At 45.1% G+C, this 26,515-nt stretch overlaps 1 protein-coding gene across 1 annotated transcript in view; it reads right to left on the reverse strand.

Annotated features, from left to right (window-relative positions):
* LOC122789862 (U2 snRNP-associated SURP motif-containing protein-like) overlaps positions 1-26,515 on the reverse strand; it is a 1,539,784-nt gene that overhangs the window by 1,307,014 nt on the left and 206,255 nt on the right. The gene's annotated exons all lie outside the window — the stretch shown is intronic.

Here is a 26,515-nt window from a genome sequence, read left to right on the forward strand (position 1 = left end):
CCCCTGGAATGGAAAGCTACAGCTGCTGCCATAAATCTAGTGGAGTGAGCTTTAACTTTTGGCATAGGTTCATTACTGAGGGAATAGATGAAACGTATGCAGTCACTTTGTTATTTTGATAATGTAAACTTGGAAACAGCCTCCCCATTCCGGGCCCAGAAAAGGAGATGAGAAGCTGTTCAGATTTATGGATAGGTATGGTCCTGTCTAGCTAAAATCTCAGTCGTCTATGTACGTCTAAGGAGTGAAGGCAGTACTATCCTCTATTGGCAAAATTCCAAAAGAACACAGGTAGATCAATGGTCTGGTTTATGGAGAATTCAGAAACAACTTTGGGAAGGAAGGATGGATTCGTCCGAAGTGATACTCTGTCTTTATGAAAGACCAGATTGGGCTTCTTGATATACAATGCCTGCAGCTCCGAGACCCTTCTGGCAGATGTGATGGCTACCAAGAACAAGTATTTCCAAGACAAAACCTTTAGGTCACACTTCGCAGCAGGTTCAAAAGGTTTTTGAGTCAAAGACTGAAGGCCTAAAGTAACGTTCCATGGGCTGTCTGACAGGAGGCCTGATATGAGAGGTCCCTTTGAGGAAGGTTTTGCACAGGCGTAAAGAAATAAGAGGGGTGCCATCTATACCACTGTAGAAATTAGAAATTGCCACTAGATGTACTTGTACGGTAGAGGTAGAGGCTCCATTATCAAAAAACTTAGCCAAGTATTGAAGCACCGCAGTTACTGGAGTCAAATACGGGTCTAGCAGGTTATCCTTGGAACAGATGGAGAACCTTCTCCATTTATCCTGATCTAGTCTTCTGGCGGATGGTTTATGAGAGGCCAATTTATCCTGATCTAGTCTTCTGGCAGATGGTTTATGAGAGGCCAGAATGAGGTCTCAAACAGGCGAGGAGAGATTTGCTTGCCTGGCAACTAATGGAAGTGGAGAAACCAAGTTGTCAGCTTGAGACTGGACAGATTTGGGTGACTCATCCCTTGAGGGTGAGTAATCAGATCTGGTAGAGGGTCCAGAATCCATGGGAGGTATAGTAGGCGAGGCCAAAGGAAGGGGAACCAAACTTGCCGAGGCCAGAATGGAGCTATGAGGATCATCTTGCATCTCAACCAAAGAGCTTTCTTTAGAAATTGTGGAATCAGGGGGATGGGAGGATAAGCGTAAAGTCCCGTGCGCCAATCGTGGATTAGAGCATCCCTTGGTGACTCCCCCTCCAGGGAAAGTAGGTTAAAATAGCTGCTGCACTTGTTCAATGGGGAGGCGAAAAGACCGCAGCAAGACTAGCCCCAGTGGCTGAAGATTTCTGTCGCAACTTTGGGGTGGAGGGACCACTCGTGAGGCAGGAGGATTCATCTGCTCAGTTTGTCCACAATCACGTTGGGGCTCTGCAGGATCTGCGTTGCTATCAGAAAGTGGTTGGAAGCTAATTGCCCACTGCCAAATTGTCAAGGCTTCTTGACATTGGGGGTAGGACTTGGTTCCTCCTTGCTTGCTTGACATACTAGACTACTGACATACTGTCTGACTGAACTGCAATTGTCCTGGAAGTGAAAGCCAAATGAAAGGCCTGCAACGCTAACAGCACTACTCTCAGTTCCAGAACACTGATATGCAGGTGGGCCTCTGAGGTGGCCAACGTGCCCTGGACAGTCTTTCCCTGGAAATGGCCCCCCCACCTAATCAGGGAAGCATTCGTGGTCACAATGTCTCTGGCTGACGGGACTGAAATGGGTGACTCCAAAGATCTACATCTGGCCTCATCCACCAAAGGAGGTCATGTCTGCAGGAGTTGGTTATTCAAATCTGGTAAAGAGGGTGACAGTTTGGGAACCACTGAAAGAGGAGGATCCATTGCAGGACCCACATATGTAGTTTTGCTAGAGGCACTATTGGAATTAAAGCTGCCATAGAGCCTTAAGAACTTCCCTTGCTGAAACTTTTGTTTGACAGAGTATCACTCGGAGCTGAAGTCTCAATTTGAGTCTGAACTGGGAGTGAAAATAGACAGGGCTGGATATTTAACACTGCTCCAGTGAATTCTATTTGGTGTACAGGAGTAAGGTTTGATTTCAACAATTTTGCCAGAGAGAGAGTATAATGCACTGCTGTTACAAGAAGATGTTCATGGTGGGGGGGGACAGTCATCCAGATATGGTAACCCCTTGGAATCCTTGCCTCAAGTGAGCTGTGACCACTGCTATGCATTTCATGAACACTCTGGGGGCTGCAGTGAGACTGAACGGCAGGGCACGAAATTGATGATGACTGGACCCTAGCCAGAACCGAAGCAGACTCCTGGAGCATTTGGCCATCTTGATGTTGTAATACACATCCCGGAGATCTAACGAGCACATCCAATCGCCTTCACTTTAAAAGGAAAGAATGGACTGAACCAGGACCATCCAGAATTTGGTTTGGCTGACAGACTTGTTTAAGCTGGTGAGATCCAAAATGGGTCTCCAGTCTCCCGTTTTTTTTTTTTGGCACCAAAAAGAATCTTGAGTAAAATCCGGATCTGCGCTGGTCTGATGGGACTGGCCGGATGACCTTTTTTTTTTGAGACAGCTTTATAATCTCTGAAGCTGCTTCTTCCCTTTAACTGGGTGGAACGTCAGGAAGTTTTCTTGAAAGGTTTGGTTTGCAAGAAAGGGGAATGGTGAAACCTCCTGTGACGATACTCTGCACCCAACAATCCGTGGTAATAGATTGCCAGGCAACTTGGTGCAGAGAGAGACGACCCCCAACTGTTTCCAGAGGTACGCAATCAGGCTGCTCCTCAGGAGCGCTGCTAAAACTGACCAGAGAAGGAATCCCTGGGGCCTTGGTTACAAGGACCCCCCTTTGCCTCTATAGGGGAATCTTCTGGAATTATTATCCCCTCTGCCCCCTGGGGTATCACCATGTACAGCATGGAAAGGACCATGAGATTTTTTGTGCCACACTAGTCTGATTCCTGAAGAAAGTACGTTGAGGACTGGAAAACTGTAGGCCTATGGCAGACAGGGTCTTTCTGCATTGCTTGCACCTGGCTAGCGTGGCCTTCACTTTGGAGCCAAAAAGGAACAAAGCTTCAATGGGAGCATTCAGAAAGGAAGACTTGAAAGGGTCTGTAAGGTCACAAATGCACATCCAGGCATGACGCTTCACGACAATGCCCAAACCCGCTGCTCTAGCCGCCCTTTCGGTCGCATGTGAAAGCAACCTCATGGACGAGTTAGTTATCTATTCCAAGGTTATGAGCTGCAAGGCCACTTTATCAATGACCTCATCAGACAACTGTGATGCAAGCATCCCGGAGAGTACCGAGATAAAGTCCCTCTGGAGACTCGTAAAATGTGCCAAATAGTTCAGGGACCGTATAGCAAAGGTCCCCGATGCAAAAACTCGCTTCCCAAGTCGGTCCACTGCCTGAGACTCACTGTTGAGCGGATGGACAGTGAGACTTTCCTCAGCCAAGTCCTTTTTCGTGGTCACCGCCAGCACCATAGCATCGACTGGTAACATTTTGGACCAATGCGGGTTCTCCTCGGGAGTGAAAAGAATTTTGTCTGGTCTCTGAGGGATTGCCTCAATGGAATCAAGGTTCTTCCAAGCACGCTGCACAACGAGCCCGTAGGCAGGCAGGGTCACCCAAGAGGTAGAAGGCCGGGCATGGAAAGCCTGCAGGAACATGGACTCCTCAGGAGAAGGGTTGGATGACTACCAGTCACCTCTCTGCTTTAGCATTTCCAGGATGTCTCTGAAGGAGACATCAGGAGGTGACCGCGGAGACCCTTCATCATCGTAATCAGTGTCTTCAGTTAGGGACTTCCCTGGTGAGTCCATGTGCTTCCTCTTGTACATCCTCTTTTGAGGGGGCTTCCCAGAAGGGGTCTTTTAGGAGGACTCGAAAGAGCGGGTACCGTGAACAGGGGTGTCCTGCGGCTTCTCTGCCCTGTGTCCTGGGGGGTTGTTCTGTGGCAGCTGTAGCTCAGGGGGCAAAAACTGGGCTCCTGACATCAAGAGTGCTGCCAGAAGCAAAAGCCCTTTCCACTGCGGGGAAGACAGGCCCACCCAAAGAGGGATGGGAGCCCAGAACAGAGAAAGACAACCTGGGGACGAGGGTCACACCCAACTCCGACAAACCTGTCCCCATCGATGCAGCCTCAAAGCAGGACTGGTGCAAACACAGCTATAAGCGCAGAGGATGAAACCAAGGAGAAAGCCTGTTCCATGGCCCAGGCCAAAGCGCCCATCCCCCAATCCCCAGACTGAGGAAGGACTGGTTCCGCGGGAACAGAAAACCAAAAGGGCAAACTCTGAGCAAGATGCACTGTAGGTGCAGAGGTGATGGGTTCCACAAAGGATGTTGGAGCAGAAGGCTTCAGAACCAAGATGGTCGAAGGAGGAGTGCAAGATGGAGTCCAAGGATAGGCAAACCGAAGTCCTGCAGGTGGATGGGTCTTAGAAAGTGAGTATCCCCCCCCTGGGCTAACAGCTGATCCACAAGATACACCACATTGTGTTCCGACATGCTCCTGGTGGATCTAGTAGATACTCCAGACGGAGAGTCAGGACGTTCAATGAACAGGCTATACGCTTGTCCCAGAAATGGATCTACGGATGGAGTATCGGGTCCGTGGTGCAAGGTCTGCCAGCACTGAAGTCTCTAGTTTCAAGACCGGGAGTAAAGGGGTCAAATCCAGTGTAGTCGGTACAACGCTCAGTGCCAAAGTGGCATTCGGAGCCGAAACAGTCTGTTCCAAAATGGTAACTAACAAAGAAGTCAAAGGTGTGCCCTGAACACAAGTGGCCACAGGTGCCGAAGTCGAAATAGGCGTAGTGATCAGTGCCAGAGGCAGGACCGGTGCCGAAAATAGTGCCAGTACAGAAGGTTTTGAGATGTTCGGAGCAGCGGAAGACTGAGCCGTTGAGGCAGATTTATGCTCTAGACAACTTTGGGATCTTTGATTTCACAGGCTTGCCCTGATCACCCGATGGTGAGGAGGGAACAGAGTGGGACCTCTTTTTGTCTTAAGGAGGAGGGGTTGACACCTACATCACAGAAATGGCCTCTGAAAAGGGAGACTTGAGTAACCCTTTCAGTATCAGTTTATTTTTGCGCTCATTAAGAGCACATTGCTTGAAACTGACAAATATGTCACATGGAGGTTGCACCGAAAGGTGGGGCACTCCCAAACAGTATACACAGTCATCTTAAGAATCACTATTAGGTAACTTACCATTACATTAAGCACAATACTTAAAATCTGAAGTACCCTTATCAGACATCTTGACAGAGAGACACCACAGACCAACAGTATAATCCAATTAGAACACAAGTCAAACACCGTTCAAAGAAGTCACAATTGTACCAATACAGTGATATGTAGGAGAGAAAACAGAAAAACACCTTACTAAAAACCAAAGCCAATAGGTTAGACAGGAAAGACAATACCAGCTATGGTATTGAAGGAATACCACAAGGTTAAGGGAGGAAAGCCCATACCAACAATGGTATTTGAAAGTTTACCAACAGTAATAACGGGTAGAGTAGAGGAAAAAAAAAAAAAAACACACGATCAGACAGAACACCACACACTAGAAATACTACTTGCTCAATAAAATATGAAGATATCAAAAATTTTCCACACAAATATCAAATAAAGTTCCACTTAGCTGAGAGCTCTGCTGAAACTCGTCTTTATGGCTACGCGACACTAGATCTGAGGTAACAGGGAGAAGGGCATTCTGGGTAAATACTTAGCTCGAGAGGTTTTTTTTGGCTGTCACGAGCTTGGTAAAAAGGCCAACTCAGTTCCGAGGGCTCGGAACCGAACCCATCAGTGATGAATGGAAAGATGATTAACATCAGATTAACTGTTTTATGGAGTATATAGTCTTCTCTTTTGCCTCCAGTCTCTTAAAACTCCTTACTTTTAGGAAGTCCACATAGCAGTTTCTTGGCTACTGAGGCATTAACAAGCTATGCTTCTGGCAGTAGCTGAATCTGCAACCATGCACGTCTTCTGATACACATCTACAGCAACACCATTGAGTCTATCAACAGCGCCACAGCTAGTTGTTTGGACTTTGAAATCATAAGCCAATTACAAATGTTGTTTGGTAGAAGTCTGGGATGTAGAAAGGATTGAATCAATGCCCATCAAGGCCACAGCAAGCTCACTGGCAGAGGGTTTTGTCTTTGGTGCTGTGCTGCAAAAGTTTTAGACAACATTCTTGGCGGACACAGGATGTGAGTGAAAGAAAAACCCGACTTTCATAAACTATGGGAAAACTTTCCTTCCTGGTAAAAAGAACACGAGTCTCCAACAAAGAGACCCCCTTTGCATTAGGTGGCAAGACAGAGATCTTCGATCTAGGAGGACATGCAGAAACCCAATGTCATAGCAGCACACAGAGGGGTCACTCCATAAGATCTGGAGAACACAAACTCAAATCAGGGGCAGTGAAAGCACCTCACAGTGTCCACAGTCAGTGGACCAACTAGACAAGAATAGTATGTTTGAACATTCTTCTCCCTTTACTTTTTCTGGAATGTTTTTCCATTGGAGGACGACTTCTGAAGGCTTTTGAGAACACCATAGTGTTCATAACCAAACATGCACCCCTTCATTGCTGTGAACACCAGGAGAGATTTTACTCTTAAAAACTGTCTCCAGGGTGAAAATGTCAAAAAAAGCCCACTGAATGAAAATCACGGAGGAATTTGCTTCTCCCAAGTGATACAATTACTTACTTCAAAGTTTTGTGTAATTAATAAAATTAAATTAAAATTAACTAATAATTAAATTAATTAAAATCCTCCATTGGATACTTATGTCTCCAGATAACAGGCTAACCAACAGACTGTGAGCCACAAATGGCAACTAGCATTTATCAAAATGCACAAGAAAAATCTGGGAATGGTGTAGCTAACATGCTTGCAAAGTCATGAGTGGGAGTTGACCAGAACCTCAGAAGTCAAACCCATGAAGTACAGCCTACCAGTCAAGCTACTTTCAGGTAAGAATTCCAAAATGCAGAACTTCAGCAATAAACAGTACAGTGAAATACCTACCATAAATGTAGATGTTCAAGTGTATTCACTGGTGCAGTCATTACACTTGGGTTATCCTGCTGGCAGGCTACCCGCAGTCAGCCTGAATTCCAAAGTCTTCGTCCGGCGTCGGTTGCTGTCGCCTCTTCCCTGACGTCAGTGCACCAGGGGTATAAAAGATGCAGCAAAAGGCATTTTCTTCAGTTTTTCTTGCCCCAGATGTCGGGTGCCCCCAAAAGAGTAGGCTAAAAATTCTGCTTATAAAAAAGCATGCAGTAACATAAACATTACCTTCATCTACAAGCAAATACACCACATAGGTTGTATAGAATAGAGAAGTACAGATAAGTCCCAGCAATGAAAGGGGGATGGTGGGAGGGTAACCTGGACTGCAACAATGAATACACTCGAACATCTACATTTATGGTAGGTATACAACTGTACTATGTTCAGCATGTTTCACTGTTGCAGTCATTACACTTGGGTTGTATCCCAAAGCTGAGGTTGGGTGGCTGGGATTAAATAGAATTAGGAGTGGCTATGAAGCCCTGCAGAACTGCAGTGGCAAAGTCTGCTCTGGATTTAGAGTAAAGAGGTAAGTGGAAGTGCTTTGTAAAAGTGTGCAATGAAGTCCAAGTTCCAGCCTCCAAAATATCATTGGTTGGTACTCATCTGAGGAAGGCTGCTGAAGTGGCTGCTGCTCTGGTTGAATGTGGCCTAATGCCCTTAGCCACTGATTTGCCATGTTGTGCATAGCAGAAACGAATGCAGTGGCCTATCCATTTTGAAATAGTCTGCTTTGAAATAGCCTTTCCTTGTGATCCTGCAGCATATGCCACTAAAAGTTGCTCAGTCTTTCTGAAAGCTTTAGTTTTGTCCAAGTAGAAGCGTAACTGTCTGTGTATGTCCAAAGAATGCAGAAGTCTCTCCCCTTTATTCTGTGGGTTTGGATAAAAGGTAGGCAAATGAATTGTTTGGTTAAGGGCCACACTGGACACTACCTTAGGCATAAATGTTGGGTTTGTCCTTAGAGAAAAACTGTCCGGATAGAAAATAAAAAAAGGTTCCACAGCCATTAATGCCTGTAACTGAGACTCTTCTTGCTGAAGTTATTGCTAGGAGCAGAGCTGTTTTCCAAGATAAGAATTTTATCTCAGCTGCATTGGCTGGCTCAAAAGGAGGCAGTGTGAGCTTTTCCAAGACAAAATTGAGGTTCCATGCAGGTACTGGTGCTCTCCTTGGAGGTCTTATGTTTTTGGCCCCTCTGAGGTACTGCCTTAGCAGTGGATGTGAAAAAATAGGTGGGTCCGTATTGTAATGAGCTGAAATGGCAGAGGCATGGATCTTAATTGATGAGAAGGATAGGCCTTTGTCCAGCATCTCAGTTGGGTATTGTAAAATCTGACAAATATTTGGTACAAGCGTGTCAATTCCTTGTGCCTAGTTTCCAAGCACAGAATCTCTTCCATTTTTCTGCATAAGATTTTCTGGTGCTGGGCCTCCTGGCCTCCAAAATAACATCCTTAACTGCTTTAGAGAGAGGTGTGTTCTGAATGGTTACATTATCCACCATCCAGCCAGATTTAGGGTAATGAGTTGGCGGTGCAGGATCTGATTGTTTTGTTGGGTCAGTAAATGAGAAATTTGAGGTAATGTCCAGGCTGGGCCTTGAGACAAGCTCTTTAGGATTGGGTACCAGTGCTGGCGTGGCCAGCCCGGGGCAATAAGTATCATTTTTGGCTTCTTGTCTGACCTTTAGGAGTACCTTTGGGAGGAGAGGCAGTGGAGGAAAGGCATATACTGTAAGGGTTTTCCAGCTGAATGACAGAGCATCCACTTTCCATGCTTGTTTGTGATAAGTCCTTGTGCAGAATCTCTGTAGCTGGCAGTTGTGAGGGGAGGCAAATAGATCTATGTCTGGGCATCCCCATTTCCTTGTTATCATGTTGAAGATTTGTGGATCTAGTTTCCACTCGTGAGGATCCATGAGGTATTCTGCTTAGTTCGTCTGCCAGAGTATTTATCTTTCCTGGCAGGAATTGTGCTTGCAGGTATACTTGATAAGTCAATGCTGTGTTCCACAAAATCATGGCTCGTCTGCAGAGGGGGTAAATGTGCGCAACCCTGCTTGCTTATGTACCACATGACTGTAGTATTGTCCGTCCTTATCAGCAGTTGTCCTGGATGAAGTAGATCCTTGAAGGCTGTCAGGGCATTCTGTACAGCTAGCATCTCTTTTTGATTGATATGAAGATGCATTTGGCTTGCGGGCCATGTGCCCTGAATACATTTTCCTGCCATGTGGGCCCCCCAGGCATAATCTGATGCATCTGCTGTTAGTGTCTGACTGGCTGTGGGTAAAGTGAATGGCTGTCCCTTGTTGTGGTGACAGGCCTGTGCCCACCATTGAAACTAATGTTGCAGGCAGGGAATGAGGGTAATTAAGGTTTCCAGGCTGTGGCAACGTTGAGTCCAAACACTTTTTAGATACCATTGTAGCTTCCTCATATGCAGTCTTGCATATGGAATTAGCAGAATGCAGGATGCCATGAAGCCCAAAGCCCGCAGAATTTTTCTTGCAGATAACTGGGTTTTTGTTGCCATCTTTTCGAAGTAAGAAGTCAGTTGCCTTTGTTTGTCTGGCGTGAGATAAGCCATCTGGGCAGTTGTATTTAAGCTTGCACCCAGGATTATTACCAGAGAGGGTACTAGTTTTGATTTATTTTCGTTTACTGTGTACCCCAGGCAAATTAGTAATCTTTTTACAAACGCCAGATGCTTCAGTAGAATGTCATTGTTCTCTGCTTGAATAAGGCAGTCGTCCAAGTAGGGATATATTTGAATTCCTGTCTGCAAAATGCAATTACTGGTGCCAGGCATTTTGTGAAGACCCTGAGCGCAGTAGATAAGTCAAAGGGCAGTGCAGAGAATTGGTAGTGCATTGAGCCAGCTAAGAATCTGAGGTATCTTCTGCAAGATTGTCTGATTGGGACATGCAGGTATGCCTCCTTGAGGTTCAAATTTACAAGCCAAGCCTTCTTGCCCAGCATGGGCAGGAGCTGCTGTAGAGTCAACATTTTGAATTTTGGAACGTCCAGAAAAGTGTCAGGTCCAGTACTGGTCTCCAAGCTTTGTCCTTTCTGGGTACTAAGAAAAGTCTTGAGTAAAATCCTTGCCCCTGCTCTTGTTGTGGTACTCACTGAATAGCTCTCATGTCCATGAGAGATGAAACTTGCTTTTGTGCCTCTGCCCATTGATTGTGTGGCAGGTTGGCATACCTTTTGCCTTTGGAAGGGTGTGAAAGTGGAACCTGTAGCCCTGAGAGACTATATTTAAGACCCATTTGCCCTGGGTGATCATGTGCCAATTTTGTGAAAGTGCTAGCTTTCCCCCTAAGGGTGCTGCCAAAAGATAAGTGCTTGGCATTAGCAGAGGAAAGTCATTGGGGCTTTTTCCTATATATATATATATATATATATATATATATATATATATACATACATGTTTCCTATATGGCTGTGATTTGTCTTCTCCACTTTTGGAGGTAGAAGCACCCCATTGTTTGGGCATGTATGAGCCTTGGGGCTGGGGTCTGTCTCTAGGGCGTCTGTATCTGCCTCTTTGTGGCCTGACACTGGAAAGGACCAATTCTTAGAAGGCCAGTTCCTGCTAAATCTGGGTGGCTGTACCTGTAAGAAATCCTTTACTGTCTGCATAGATTTCACTTTATCCTCCATTTTCTTCACCACCTCTTCTGCCTTAACACCAAAGTATCATGCTGTAATGGAGCATCCAATAATTTTGCTTTAACATGATCAGGCAGATTCTGTTCCTTTAGCCAAGCATGCTTTCTAATGACCAAACCTGCAACAGCGGCCCTGCAAGAGGCCTCCAGTGAATCAAAACCACATTGCAAAGTATGCGTTCCCACTTGTTCAGCTGCATGCAATAAATCCTGCATTTCCTTGTTTTCAGAACACTGAGAATTTGTCAACATTTTCTGTTTTAGCAGTGACATTAAGTATTGCTGATATTTAAGCATATGAAATTGACAATTTAAAGCCCTTACAGCCAAGGTAGCAGAAGTGTAACCCCCCCCCCCAATCTGTCCCAGTGCCCTAGAATCCCTATCCGAGGGGACATGGTTTTTTGCAGTGGAGGCCTTGACCCCTTTGGGACCCTGAAATATAGTTTCTGGGTCAGCAGCAGGGTTTTTATATAGAAATTTATGAGAATCTGGAACCCTGTAGTATCCGTCTGGCTTAACAGGAGCAGGGGTAAAGAGTCAGGAGACAGGCCGGACTCTGAAAATACATCTACAATATCTAGAACAGGTGGAATAGCAAGAGGTCTGTGCTGAGGCAGTAGAAGAAAGTCTCTGAGCCTTTTCTTAGATTCTGAATTATCTTGGCTCTCCCAGTGAAAATGCTCCCTCATGGTATGCAGGGTTTCCCAAAAAGAATAATCCTCAGGAGGAGAAGCTGAAGGAATAGATTCTTCAGCATCAGAATCCTCACAGGGAGGAAGAGAGTATCCCTGTTCTGAAGAGGAGTCAGAGGAAATGGAAACCTGATCAGAAGAATCATATTCTGTGTCTTGCCTAGGCCTCTTATCAGGAGGGGGATGGGAACCCCTGACAAAGTAATTAGGTCTTCGGCCATTTTAAGCATCTTTAAAGTGGAGGTTGGCTTAACATTTAACTGTGTAGGTCTAAAAACACCCTCAGAAGCCAATGCCTGCTCAGCGGCTCCGGACCCATCTGAGGGAATAATTTCTGAGTGTCCAATACCTTGAGTACCCAGAGGCCTAGTTGTCTCCACGTGGGAGTCGGAAGCGGCCTGGGGCTCTGAGGTAGCAGGTGTCAGGGGCTGCAAAAACGCCTCACTGAGAACCGGCGACTGGCCTTGCGGAGGCCTCGTCGTCGGTTTTGGACCTCGGATGCCTGTCCTTTTCCTTGCACTTTTTATAAACTCCAGTAGTCAGCTGTTCCGACAGCATTATATAATTAAACCTTTGGCCAAAGTAATAAAAAGCAAAATCGTACCGACACTTAATAGTGCGTTGGTTAAATCTAGCACAAAACCGACAGCTAGCAACGTCGTGGTCAGGGCCTAGGCAAGGAATACAGTAAGAATGAAAATCCTTATGAGGTATTTGCTTCCCACAAGAAATACAACTGTTAACATTTTCTGACATTGGTCTGGAGCAAGAAAAAAGTTTCCCCAATGGGGTACTTAGCTTTATTGAAGACTTTGGATCTGAAATTCAATTTCGAAAATCTCAGGAGTCGGCCAACCGGCACTTGCGAACTGCTTTTGCTTCGGGCACCGCGTGGCAAGAAAGACTGAAGAAAATGGCGTCAGCTGCATCTTTTATACCCCTGGCGCACTGACGTCAGGGAAGAGGCGACAGCAACCAACGCCAGACCAGGACTTTGGAATTCAGGCCGACTGCGGGTAGCCTGCCAGCAGGATAACCCAAGTGTAATGACTGCAACAGTGAAACACGATGAACATCATCAGTTGCTCCACAAGAGGCTGAGCAAAGTAGCCCTTGATTTGCTGGCACTGAAGAGATTCAGGGGAAACTACAGCTGCATTAGGAATTTAACAAAACTATAAGCCTTCGATTATATCCCCTGTTGCAGTATTGATTCCTGGAATTCCTGCTTGCAGAAGCCCAAACTCCAGCATTCCCCCACTTGGCCCAGCAGACTCCTTCACACTCAAACCAAGATGCTGGTGGTAAAAAGGAATAGTAGACGCTGCCACCTTCGGATTCTTTCTTATACTTGTTAGAAAAAAGAAGTTACGTCTTACCACAACATTCCATCTGTGTTGTTGATCTTCATCCATTCATCACTGATGGGTTTACCGGTTCTGTCCTTGGAACCAAGTTGGCCATATATCAAGCTCACACCAGCCAAAAACTCTCGAGCCAAGCTTTTAACCACTACACCCTTTTCCTTGTTACCTCAGATAGAGTTCGCCCCAACTTAGTAAAGCAGAGGCCATCTCTGAGCAAAAACCTTAATCCGGGAGATGGACCTTAAGTATCCTCAGATGCCTCTAGGAGGGGGAAGGAGGGTGGGACGTGATGAATGGATGAAGATCAATGAGACAGATGGAACATTATGATAAGATATAACTTCTTTATCTGATGTTGTTAATCTTCATTCCCATTCATCACTGATGGGACAGAGTCGCCCGCTACCTTATATCACTTGGGCGGCCCTTATGGAAGAACATTCCCAGACACCATTGAGCCAAAAGAATCTTTTCCCCTGGAGACCAGATCCAATTTGTAATGAGTGATAAATGTATGGGGAGAAGCCCATGTAGCTGCTGCACAGATGTCATCCATGGAAGCTCTAAAGTGGACCACCACAGAAGTTGACATTCATCTGGTGGAGTGAGCTCTGATGTTTGGCGGAGCAGACTCTTTCTTGGTGATAAATGAAATTTACACAGTCTCGAAGCCATTTAGAAAAGGTCACTTTAGGGACCGAGTTTCACATTTTTGGACCAGAGAAGGATATAAATAACTGGCCTGATTTACAGATTATTTTTGTCCTAAGTAAAATTTCAGTTGTCTGTGGACATCAAGTAAATGTAAACTCTCCCTTGTTCGAAAATTTAGGAAGGAACACTGGTAAGTCAATAGTCTGATTAATAGAGAACTCAGATTACTTTGGGAAGGAAGGAAGAAAGGGTTGGTCCGTAGAGATACTCTGTCCTTATGAAAAAATCAAAGGACGACCCTTCATGCAAAGGGCCTAGAGCTCAGAAACGCATCTGGCCGATGTCAGGGCCACCAGAGCTTTCCAAGATAGAAACTCGATGTCACAAGTGGCTGCTGGCTCAAAAGGAGGCTGTATCAAAGAATGTGAGACTAGTGTGAGACTCCATGGTTCTATGGGCTGCTTAACTGGAGGTCTGGAGTGATAGACTTTAAAAGATTTTGCTTAGGCAGTGTGAAATTAAGGAGGAGTCACCAAAACCATTACAAAAATTCAAAATGGCAGCTAAATGAACTCATAGTTGATGCTGTGGCACCCCTCCACAAAGAAGTTTGATAAGTACTGGAGTACAGCAGAGATCGGTGCAGAATATGGATCCAGTTCTCTACCTAGACCAAACAAAAAATCTTTAACATTGGTCAGCATATATTTTCCTGGTGGATGATTTATGCAAAGCCAGGAAAATGTCACGTACTGGAGAGGAAAGATTACAATGCCTGGCGATCATCGGAACTGGAGAAGCCAAGCTGTGAGCTTAAGTCTGGTCAAGTTCAGGTGGCTCAACCCTTGGGAGTGAGAAATCAGATCTGGAGTTGGATCCAAGATCCAAGTCTGCAAAGTAGATGAAGCTGAAGAAAGGGGAACCATACCAGCCGAAGCGGATATGGTGCTATGAGAATCACTTTGCTTTTCAACCACAGACCTTTCTTCACGAATTTAGGAATCAGAGGAATGGGAGGATAAGCATAAAGCAGCCCCGTGGGCCAATAGTGGATTACAGCGTCCTTTGGGGACTACCCCTGGGAGGGAATTAGGGCAAAGTAGTTGCATTTGTGGTTGGACGGGGAGGCGAATAGATCACAGCAAGGCTGGCCCCAACGGCTGAAAATCTTTGCCGCTATGTTGGGGTTGAGGGGCCACTTGTGAGGCAGGAGAATGTATTTGCTCAACTTGTCTGCAATCGCACTGGAATTCCCCGGGATATGCGTTGCTATCAGAAAATGGTTGGAAGTTATCGCCCATTGCCAAACTCTCAGGGCCTTTCGACATGGGGGTAGGACTTGGTTCCGCCTTGTTTGTTGATGTACCAAACTACCGATTGAACAGCAATTGTTCCCGAAGGTAGGGCAGACTTAAATGCTTGCAATGCCAAAAGCATTGCCCTCAATTCTAGAACGTTTATATGCAGATTGGCCCCTAAATCGGATCATAGCCTTGGACTGTCATTCCCTGAAAATGGCTCCCACCCCATCAGGGAAGCGTCTATGGTCACAATGGCGCTGGGCTGAGAGGAGTGGAAGGATCAGCTCCAAAGTTCTGTCTCTGGCTTCATCCACCAAAACAGGTCTTGCTTGCATCGATTTGTTATTCGAATCTGGAAGGTTAAAGGGTGGCAAACTTGATACCACTGGGTTAGCAAAAGCTACTGTAAGAGTCTCATGTGAAGCCTTGCAAGGGGTACTATTGATATTGATGCTGCCATTGACCCTAAGAGCTGCAGGACCTCTCGAGCTGAAACCATGTTGTGGCACAGTATCACTCGGAGCTGGATCCTTAGTCTTCGTAGCCTGTGATCTGGGAGCGAGATTAAGCAAGAATGGGTATTGAAATTCACCCCTATAAATGCCAAAGATTGGGTTGGAGTCAGTTTGGATTTCTCCCAGATTAGAGAGAATCCCAGAAGATTTGCCAGAGAGAGAGTTCAGCAAAATGTCCACCAAAATGTGAGGTAACAATCTTCTATGTGGAAAACTCCTTGGCAACCACCAGCTTAGCAACAAGATAAAAAGGATAGCCATGAACAGGAATCACAGCTATTTCCTTTCATACCTGTACACCAAAAAAGGACCATTCATTAATATTAAAGTTCAAGACAGCAATAGTCCCTTTCTAATAGATACTGAAGCAACATCAATGTTAAATGCTACAGTGGCCAAAAAACTCCCTTTGTCCCTCAACTAAGTGCAAGGAGTTGGAGAGTCAGGAGTCTCCTTAGACTACCCCAAGACGGTTTCAGTTCCCATTCAGTTGGGAACACTGACAGGCCAACATGCTTTTGTTGCTAGAACCTCTGCACCCTTAATCTTTTAAGGTAGGGATCTTCTCTAAGTTGCAATGTGCAATATTCTGTACACCAGATGGAATATATGTAAACGTTCTCAATGAGTATCTGGGGATACAGATGTGTGCTGTTGCAGGTGTTTTGTATAAGGAAATGCTCTTTTCTTTCCTTACTGACAGAGGACCTGTACAGCTATTACATGAAGAATTACTAAATACAGTTCCTTCACAGTTATGGACAACCCATGAAAATGAGGTAGGACTTGGAGATGCTACACCACTACAAATTACTTTAAAACCTCATCAGCCGCTGCCCCGTGATAGCACAATATCCTCTTTCTGCAGGAGCAGAAGCAGGAACTGAACCAGTTATTTCAGTATTGCTGCAACAAGGCATAATTATTCTTACTAGAAATCTTTGTAATGTACCCATTTTACCAGTAAAGAAACCTGGCAAAGACATTTACAGATTTGTCCAAGATCACAGAGCTGTGGATAAAGTAGTTGAGCCTCCCTTTCCTGGAGTACTCAACCCAGAAACTATTCTTAGCTCAATTCCCCCTTCTGCTACCACCTTTTCAGTTACTGATATTTCCTCAGTTTTCTTTTCTATCCCAACACACCTTGATAATCAGTATTTATTTGCATTTACATATAGGACAGCAATATACACGGACACGCTTAGCCCAAGGATATGTAGAATCACCCACCTTATTTTCAAGAAATGAAGCAGTAGTAACATAAAATAAGTTACTTTATGGGTCTGCCTTAGTACAGTACGTTGATGACCTTCTCATAGCATCTAATTATTTCGCCGTCAGAGTGACGCTGTTCTCTTGTTAACTAAACTAGCTGACTTGGGATTTAAAGTAAACAGATCTAAGCTGCGGCTTTGGCAACTTCAAGTCCAGTATTTAGGACATCTAATCTCTGAAAATGCAAGAGACATTTTAACCTCTCGCATTAAAGCTATAAAGACAGCACAGAGACCTAATACACTAAAACAACTTGGAACATTTCTTGGTTTAGCAGGCTACTGAAGACAGTGGATACACAACTATGCTAAAATAATTAAACCTTTACTAAAAATATTGGAAAAAAAAGCGCCGTCCCCTGAGCCCCTTCCATGGCAAAAATCCCATGAACAAGTTTTTACTTCTTTCAAATCCTCCAGCAGTAGGACTGTCACACTAAAGTGTTTGTTCTTTTCTGTTGTAAACGCAACAAGGCAGCATTCTGATTATTAGCACACAAAAGAAATAATGGCTTTAGACCAGTTGCTTATTCCAGTACAAGTCTTGATCCAGTAGCAGCCACACTTCCACTTTGCCTTACAGCTGTAGACAAAACTGCCTGAATAATTGATACGGCAACATCACTTACTCTGGGTCATGATACTTTCGTTACAGTTCCACATGCTGTTAATGCTTTTTTATTAAAGACTAAAGCACATTATCTTTTTGCCTCTAGACCTTCCAAATATGAGCTAGCTCTACTTGATCCTTCTTTGCAAATTATTAGATGCCCTCCCTTGAATCCAACCTCTCTTAGCCCTACTGCTCATGAACGTGAACTTCATGATAGCGTTTTTGTTAATGTGCTTCCTTCCTAGACCTGATCTCAGACATACTCCTCGGCAGAACCCCAACTTACTTTTGCTCATCAATAGATCAAGCATCAGAAGGGAAGACAGACAGACAACTGACAGCCGCTTTTGAAATGTGTAGTCGCGATCAAGTATTACTGAACAACTGCATGAAAATGTTTCTGCTCAAGTTGCTGAATTAGTAGCCATTATGAAGCTTGCAAGCTAGCATAGGGAAAGACTGTTAAGGTGTACAGTGACTCTAGATATGCTTGTGAAGTGGTTCATGATTTTGGAAAACTTTGGAGAGAGAGAGAGAGAGAGGTTATTTGACCTCTGTAGGGATGAAAATTAAAAATGTAGTTTGTGCAAATACATTAGATGCCCTGTTTCTCCCAAAGGAAATAGCCGTTGTTAAATGCGCTGCTCAAACGTTAAGATAGCTCATCTGAATCAGTGGGAAATACTTTTGCTGATAGATCAGCAAGGCAGACTGCTTTATTAAATCCTGTTCAGGCTTCTTTTTTGCAGTCTTTTCAAGTTGAAAGTGTGCCTATAACTTTGCAGAACGTGTAATCTTTTCAGAACCAAGCTGATGACTCTGAAAGGGCACAATGGATCTGTGACTGCTGCTGGTCATTCCCTGGACTCACTTTGGCACCATGATTTTGACTGAATGGTACACCCATTACACTTCAGAAGTTGTTCAGCATCTTGTGCAAACATGTAATAAACATCTTCAATTTAATGTTTCTAAATCTGTGACTGTTCCCACACAGCATATTAAAAAGTCGTGGGGACCTTTTTGTTGTAAACAGTGTAAATTACAGTTGTGTACACTTACCATAAATGTAGATGGTCGAGTGTATTCACTGTTGCAGTCATTACATTTGGGTTATCTGCTTGCAGTAGCCCTCAGTCGGCCTGATTAACAAATTCTTGGGTCCTGCGTCGGATGCTGTCCCTTCTTCCATGACGTCAGGTCGTCAGGGGTATAAAAACATGCAGCCGACGCCATTACATCAGTTTTTCTTGCCCTAGATGTCAGGTGCCCCCTAATGGGAAGCAATTAAATCTAAACTTACAAGGATATACCTCCAACAAAAAAGCAAATACACCAAAAAGCTTTTTGAGCATAGTAGAGGTATAGCCAAAAGAAGAAACGGGGCTGGAGGGAGGGTAACCAGGACTGCAACAGTGAATACACTCTAACATCTACATTTATAGTAAGTGTACACAACTGTACTACGTTCTAAGTGTTTCACTACTGCGGTCATTACATTTGGGTAGATTCCAAAAGCTAAGGTTGGGAGGAGGAATTTAAATAGAATTAGGACCAGCTATAAGGCCCTGCAAGACTGCAGCGGCAAAGCCAGCTCTGGATTTAGAGAAAATTGTCAAATGATAACGCTTGCTGAAAGTATGTATAGAACTCCAGGTAGCAGCTTCTAGGATGTCCCTGGCAGGGACGCCCATGAGAAAGGCTGTGGAAGTAGATGCAGCCCTGGTTGAATAAGGTCTGAAGCCCTGTGGGATAGGTTTTCCATGGTGCTTATAGCAGAAATGAATGCAGTGGCTTATCCATTTTGAAATAGCTTTCCCCTTTGTCCCTGCAGCAATGCCACCAGCAGTTGTTCAGATTTCCTTTGAGGTTTAGTCCGGTCTAAGTAAAATTAAGTTGGCTGTGCACATCTAAGGAGTGCAGTATCCATTCCCCTTTGTTCTGTGGGTTAGGAAAGAAGGTTGGCAAATGAATGGACTGATTAAGAGCCACACTGGATATCACCTTGGGCATGAAGGAGGGATTGGTTCTGAGGGGACACCCTGTCCGCATGAAAGATGATGAAAGGCTCCATTGCCATAAGGGCCTGTAATTCAGATACCCTTCTTGCAAAAGTGATTGCTAAAAGGAAAGCTGTTTTCCAGGAAAGGAATTTTAAATCTGCAGTAGCAGCTGGCTCGAAAAGAGGAAGAGTGAGTTTCTCCAAGAGAAAGTTAAGGTCCCAGGCTGTAGTTGGAGCTCTCCTGGGTGGCCTTAAATTTTTGGCTCCTCTGAGGAACTGCTTGAGCAGTGGATGAGAGAAGAGGGGAGGCTCTGTGCTGTAATGAGCTGAAATGGCTGAGGCATGAATTTTGATGGAGTTAAAGGACAATCCCTTATGAAGCACCTCAGTCAGGTATTGTAGAATCTGAGGTAAATTGGGCACTGCTGCGCTCATCCCTTGAGATTGATTCCAGGCACAAAATATTTTCCATTTTGCAGCATATAATTTTCTAGTACTAGGATATCATTTTAGAGGCAAGGAGGCCATCACTGATTTACTGAGAGATGGTCAGGGAGAGATTAGGTAATTAGCCAGGCTGCTAGGTTCAGGTTTTGCAGCTGAGGGTGCAGAATCTGGTTCTCCTGCTGAGACAGCAGGGAAGGAGTCTAAGGCAGGTGCCATGGTGCCAAGCGTGATACACTGCACGAGAGGGGGTACCAGTGTTGGCGTGGCCAGTCTGGTGCAATTAAAATCATCCTTGGCTTGTCCTGTTTGATCTTTAGTAGTACCTTGGAGAGCAGAGGCAGAGGAGGAAAGGCATAAACTGATAGTTTTTTCCAGCTGAAGGATAGAGCATCCACTTTTCAATCTATCTTGTGGGGAATCCTTGTGCAAAACTTGTCCAATTGATGGTTCTGGGGGGGGGGGGGGGCAAACAGGTCTATATCAGGGCTCCCCCACTTGCTTGTCAACATGTTGAAAATCCTTGGTTCCAGTTTCCACTCGTATGGGTCCACAAGTTTCTGCTTAGTCCATCTGCCAGTGTATTTAGTTTTCCTGTCAGGAATTGAGCGTGTAGATTCACTTGGTAGTTCAAGGCTGTGTTCCACAATGCCATGGCTAGTCTGCAGAGGGGGTAAGAATGTGTACTCCCCGCTTGTTTATGTACCACGACAGTGGTGTTGTCCATCTTTACCATTAGTTGTCCTGGAAGAATGTATTCCTTGAAGGCTGTCACAGCATTCTGTACAGCTAACATTTCCTTTTGATTTATGTGCAGGTGCATTTGACTTGGGTTCCATTTGCCCTGGATGCACTTACCTGCCAGATCAGCCACCCATGCATAGTCTGATACGTCTGGTTAAGGTTTGGGCAGCAGGGGTGGTGTGAAAGGTAGTCCCCTGTTTTGGTGGCAGGCTTCTGCCCACCAAAGGAACTCTAGGCGTAGGCGAGGTATGACAGGAATCATTGCTTCTAGATCCTGTGAATGTTGACACTATAGGCTTTTGAGATACCACTGTAGTTTCCTCATATGCAGCCTTGCAAATGGAATTAGAAGAATGCAGGAGGCCATGAACCCCAAGGCTTGCAGTATTTGCCTTGCAGATAGCTGGGTTTTTTTGGCCACCTGTTTGAAGTAGGTTGTCAAATGAATTTTTCTGGCATGAGGAAAGCCATCTGGGAAGTTGTATTCAAGCCTGCTCCCATGAATATAATTTGTTGACAGGGTACCAGGTGTGATTTCTTTTAGTTTATAGTGTACCCCAGACAAGTCAGCACCCTTGGAACAAAGGCCAGATGATTCAAAAGTATGTCCTGGCTTTCTGCCTGAATTAGACAATCATCCAGGTATGGGTATATTTGAATATTTCTTTGCCTGCAAAATGCAATGACTGGAGCCATGCACTTTGGGCACAGTAGATAAGCCAAAGGGCAGTGCAGAGAACTGATAGTGCATGTAGCCTGCTTTGAAGCGTAGGTATCTTCTGCAAGACTCCCTGATAGGGATGTGCAGGTAAGCTTCTTATAAGTCGTGTTGCCAACCATGCATCTTTGCCTAGCATAGGAAGCAGCTGGTGAAGAGTCAGCATTTTGAATTTTGGAATCACCAGAAAGGTGTTTAGGAGGAGAAAGGTCCAGGATAGGACGCCATGTACTGCCTTTTCTGGGTACCAAGAAAAGTCTCGACTAGAAACCTTGCCTTTTTTCCTATTCTAGTACCAACTGAATAGCCCCCATGCTTAAGAGAGAGAAAGTACAGTTTTGTACCTACCATAAATGTAGATGTCCGATAGGAATGCATCTGCAGTCCTTACAAATGGGTTGTCCTGTCGTCAGGCAGCCCATCGGTCGGCCGGATTCCAAAGTCTGGGTCTGGCCTCGGCTGGTGTCGCACTTCACCCGACGTCATAGCTGCAGTTATTCGGGTATAAAGGCATCAGCTGACGCCATTTTCCTCAGTGTTTCTTGCCCCAGATGCCAGGTGCCCTCTTGGAAGGCTAAATTTGGATAAATGCCAATGATTCCAAATAGTAGAGAGCAAACACAAAAAAAAGCATGTATGTACATATATACAAACAAATACACCATAATAGATCCCCCCCCAGCTAGCTATAAGATGGGCTAAAACCCTAGGAGTACCACTGAGGGAAGGGTGGGTAATCCTGACTGCAGATGCATTCCTATCTGACATCTACATTTATGGTAGGTACAAAACTGTACTATGTCCTTCAAGGATGCATCTGCAGTCCTTACAAATGGGTAGAATACCATAGCCAAACTAGGGGAGGAGGAAAAAAGAGATTATGGTGTAGTTAGGATCCCTTGCAAAACAGCAGTGGCAAAACCTGCTCGGGATCTAGAGTATAAAGGTAAATTATAATGCTTGGCAAATGTATGCACGGAGGTCCATGTAGCAGCCTCTATAATGTCCTTGGTAGCCACTCCTAGTAAGAAAGCTGTGGTAGTGGCTGTAGCCCTTGTAGAGTGAGGCCTGATGTTCTCTGGAGTTTTCTTTCCATGGTAGGAGTAACAAAATCTAATGCAATTTCCTATCCACTTGGAGATTGTCTGTTTTGAAATTGCTTTTCCTTCCCTTCCTGTTGCATATGCTACCAGTAGCTGGTCAGTTTTTCTATTGCCCTTGGTCCTGTCCAGGTAGTAGCGTAACTGTCTATGTACATCCAAGGTATGCAACAGTCTTTCTCCCCTGTTCTGTGGGTTGGGGAAGAATGTAGGTAGGTGGATAGCCTGATTTAAAGACACTCTGGATACCACCTTAGGCATAAATGTAGGATTTGTTCTCATGGACACTATCTTGATGGAAGATCAGGAAGGGTTGCACTGCCATTAATGCCTGTAGTTCAGATACCCTTCTTGCTGAAGTGATTGCCAGCAGGAAAGCAGTCTTCCATGATAAGTATTGTAATTCTGCTGTTGCTGCTGGTTCGAAAGGAGGAAGTGTCAATTTTTCTAGCACAAAGTTCAAGTCCCATGCTGGCAATGGTGGTTTCCTAGGAGGTTTTACATTTTCAATTCCTCTCAGAAACTGCCTGAGCAGAGGATGTGAGAAGACAGGAGGATCCAAGCTGTATTCTGCTGAAATAGCTGATGCATGTATCTTGATGGAAGAATAGGACAGGCCTGTGTGGAAGAGATCTGCCAAGTATTCCAGGATGTTGGCTATGTTTACCAGTGACACATCTTCTCCCTTTGCAGTACTCCAAATGAGATATCTTTTCCATTTTGCTGCATAATTTTTTCTTGTTGAGGGTCTGCGAGCCTCAAGGATAATGTCTTTAACCCTTTGGGATAAATTTGGGGTAATTGATCTTATGTAATGTTCCAGGCAGTCAGCTGCAGAGTTTTCAGGTTTGGATGCAGGATGTTGTAGTTGTTCTGTGTTAACAGCAATGGAACCAGGGGTAGTGTCCATATTTGTTGCCGAGACATGCTCCTTAGTAATGGGTACCAATGTTGCCTTGGCCAGTCTGGAGCTATCAGAATGATCCTTGGACGGTCCTCTTTGATCTTCAATAGCACCTTGTGCATCAAAGGAAGAGGTGGGAATGCATATGCTGTCAGGTTTTTTCAACTGAAAGAAAGGGAGTCCACCTTCCAAGCAAGTGGGTGGTACGTCCTTGTGCAGAATTTCTTTAGCTGGTGATTGCGTGGGGATGCAAATAAGTCTATTTCTGGGAGTCCCCATTTTCTTGTAATGGCTTTGAAGATGTCCGGATGCAGCATCCATTCGTGGGCATCCGTGGTAGTCCTGCTTAATATGTCTGCTAGAATGTTTTCTTTTCCTGGTACAAAAATTGCTTGTAACTGAATGTTGTAGCTCAGAGTCACATTCCATAGGTCCAGTGCCATCCGGCATAGAGGGTACGAATGTGTGCCTCCCTGTTTGTTGATGTACCACATAACTGTGGTGTTGTCTGTCCTTATCATCAATTGACCTTCTCGGAGAAATGGTCTGAATGTCTGGATTGCCAATTTCACTGCCAGCATTTCCTTTAGATTTATGTGCAGGTGCAGCTGGTCTTGAGTCCATAAGCCTTGTATGCACTTGTCCAGCATGTGGGCCCCCCAACCGAGGTCTGAGGCGTCCGTCTTGATGGTTTGGCTTGGTTGAATGCTGTAGAAGGGCAGTCCTGTGTTTGATTGACAGGCCTGAGCCCACCATAGGAATTCTTGCTTCAGGCATGGGATTATTGGAATTTTGGTTTCTAGGCTGTGCTTGTGTTGAGACCATAAATTCTTTAGGTACCACTGTAGCTTTCTCATATGCAGTCTGGCATGAGGGACCAGTATTATGCAGGATGCCATGAAGCCCAGGGCTTGCAGTACTTTTCTTGCTGTTAGATGGTTCTGCTTTGTTAATGCCAAGAAGTAGAGAGGTAGTTGCTCTTGCTTTTCTACTGTTAGGAATGCCATTTGCTTTGATGTGTCCAGCTCTGCACCCAAAAAAGTTATTCTTTGGGATGGTATCAGCCTTGACTTTTTTATATTGACTGTATATCCCAGGGCTTGTAGCAGGTAAATGACTCTTTGTAAGTCTTCTGTTAGCTTGTTTTTGTTGTCCGCTTGTATCAGGCAGTCGTCCAGGTAGGGGTAAATTTGGATTCCCTGAAGCCTGCAATGAGCAATTACTGATGCCAGGCATTTCGTGAATACTCTGGGCGCAGTAGATAAGCCAAAGGGCAATGCTGAGAATTGATAATGCTCTGATCCTGCAAGAAATCTGAGGTATCTTCTGCAATTTGGTCGTATGGGGACGTGCAGGTATGCCTCCTTGAGATCTAGAGTTACCAGCCAAGACTCCTTGCCCAGCATGGGAAGAAGCTGCTGTAGAGTCAGCATTTTGAATTTTGGAACAATGAGGAATGTGTTTAAAGCGGACAGGTCGAGAATAGGCCTCCATTTGCTCTCTTTTCTTGGTACCAGGAAGAGTCTGGAGTAAAATCCCTTGCCTTGCTCCATAGATGGTACCTTTTCCACAGCTCTCATCCTTAATAATGGAGATATTTGTTTTAGAGCTTCTGCCTTTTGATTTGGAGGTAGGTTTGGCATTCCTCTCTTCCCTGGTAGAGTATGGAAGTGAAACCTGTAGCCTTGGTCTACTGTTTGTAAAATCCACTTGTCTCTTGTGATGTAATGCCAGTTTATTGAAAATAAGGCTAGCTTCCCGCCTAAGGGTGCTTCTAGTTGTTCCCTGGTAGGCGGTGCCAGTGCCAAGTCACTGTGATTGCCCTGTAGTTGTGATGGTGGCTGTGTCTGTGGCTGTACTTCGCTGGTTGTTACCCTGCCACTGGCGTCCCCTGTAGGCACCCCTGGATTGGTTTCTGCCTCTTGAACGCCTATTCCTGCCTCTCTGAGTTCTGGAGGAGTCTGGAAAGGACCAATTCTTGGAGGGCCAATTTCTGCTAAACCTTGGCGGTTGGACCTGTAAGAAATCTTTAACTGTTTGGACAGATTTTGCCTTCTCTTCCATCTTCTTCAGCACCTGTTGTGCAGGAGAGCCAAACAAATTGATCTTATCCATAGGAGCATCTAATAGTTTGGACTTGACATGGTCTGGCAAGGCCTGCTCTTTTAACCATGCATGCCTTCTGATAACTGTGCCAGTCATGGCTGATCTAAAGGAAGCCTCCAGTGCATCATAGCCGCATTTTAAAGAATGGTTATTGACTTGCTGAATGTTATGTACCATTTCCTGAACAGATTTTTTGTCTAATGCTTCATCAGAGGACAGTTTTTTGGTTAACTGGTCTAGCATAAATTCTTGATACTGGATCATGTGAAATTGACAGTTCAAGGCCCTAGCTGAAAGAGTAGCAGAAGTGTAAACTTTTTTACCCCATCTCTCTAAGGATCTGGATTCCCTTTCAGAGGGGAGGGGATTTTTAGCAGAGGTAGCTGCTACAGCCTTAGGCCCTTGGGAGATAGTCTCTGGATCTGCAAAAGGAGCCTTATACAAATGGCAATGCGTGTCCGGGACCCTGTAGTATCTATCAGGCTTAGCAGGGGCCGGAGGTAGAGAATCAGGAGCAGTACAAGCATCATTAAATGCATCATCTACAACAGAAAGAACTGGAGGAATGGCTAAAGGCCTATGTTGTGGTAAATGCAGAAAGGTTCTAAGCCTTTTTCTGGAGTCTGAAAAATCCTGGCCCTGCCACTGAAATTGTTCCCTCATAGCATGCAAGGTTTCCCCAAAGGAAAATTCCTCAGGCGGAGAGGCAGAAGGGATGGACTCTTCAGCATCAGAGTCTTCATAAGGGGAGAAAGGAGCCTCTGGAGGGTCTGTATCATTTGAATCATCAGAGGATTCATCTGTGAAAATAGGCTGAGGGGGCTCTGCTCTAGGCCTCTTCTCTGGAGGAGGCTGAGAGGCCCTGTCTGGATGAGGTTGGGATCCCCGGATTAAAGAAATGAGATCCTCTGCTAAACTAAGCATTTGAGAACTAGAGCTAGGCCTGTGAGAGGGGGGCTTAGCAGGCACAGTTTTAGTAGTCTTAGCTGCTTTAGCCCTGGCAAAGGCCTTAATGGACATGGCTGCAGGTGGCCTAGCAGCTCCACGTGCAGGGGTTGAAATATCCAAGGGAATAGTGTCAGATAGTTCCTGAGAAACTGCAACAGCAGGTGGGATTTCAGAGGCCGACTCCACCAGGTTGGAAGAGGCCTCGGTAGAAGGCAAGTTTTCGGCTGAAGGAAGAACCGCTTGCTCGGTTTCAGCCGAAACCGAGACACTCGCGGTTGGCTTAACCGCGGTTTCGGCCGAAATCGCGGACCGCAAGTGTCGGTCCTTTT

Source organism: Protopterus annectens, chromosome 15.part0 (assembly GCF_019279795.1).
Source record: "Protopterus annectens isolate FY-2018-M chromosome 15.part0, PAN1.0, whole genome shotgun sequence".
Lineage (NCBI taxonomy): Eukaryota > Metazoa > Chordata > Ceratodontiformes > Protopteridae > Protopterus > Protopterus annectens.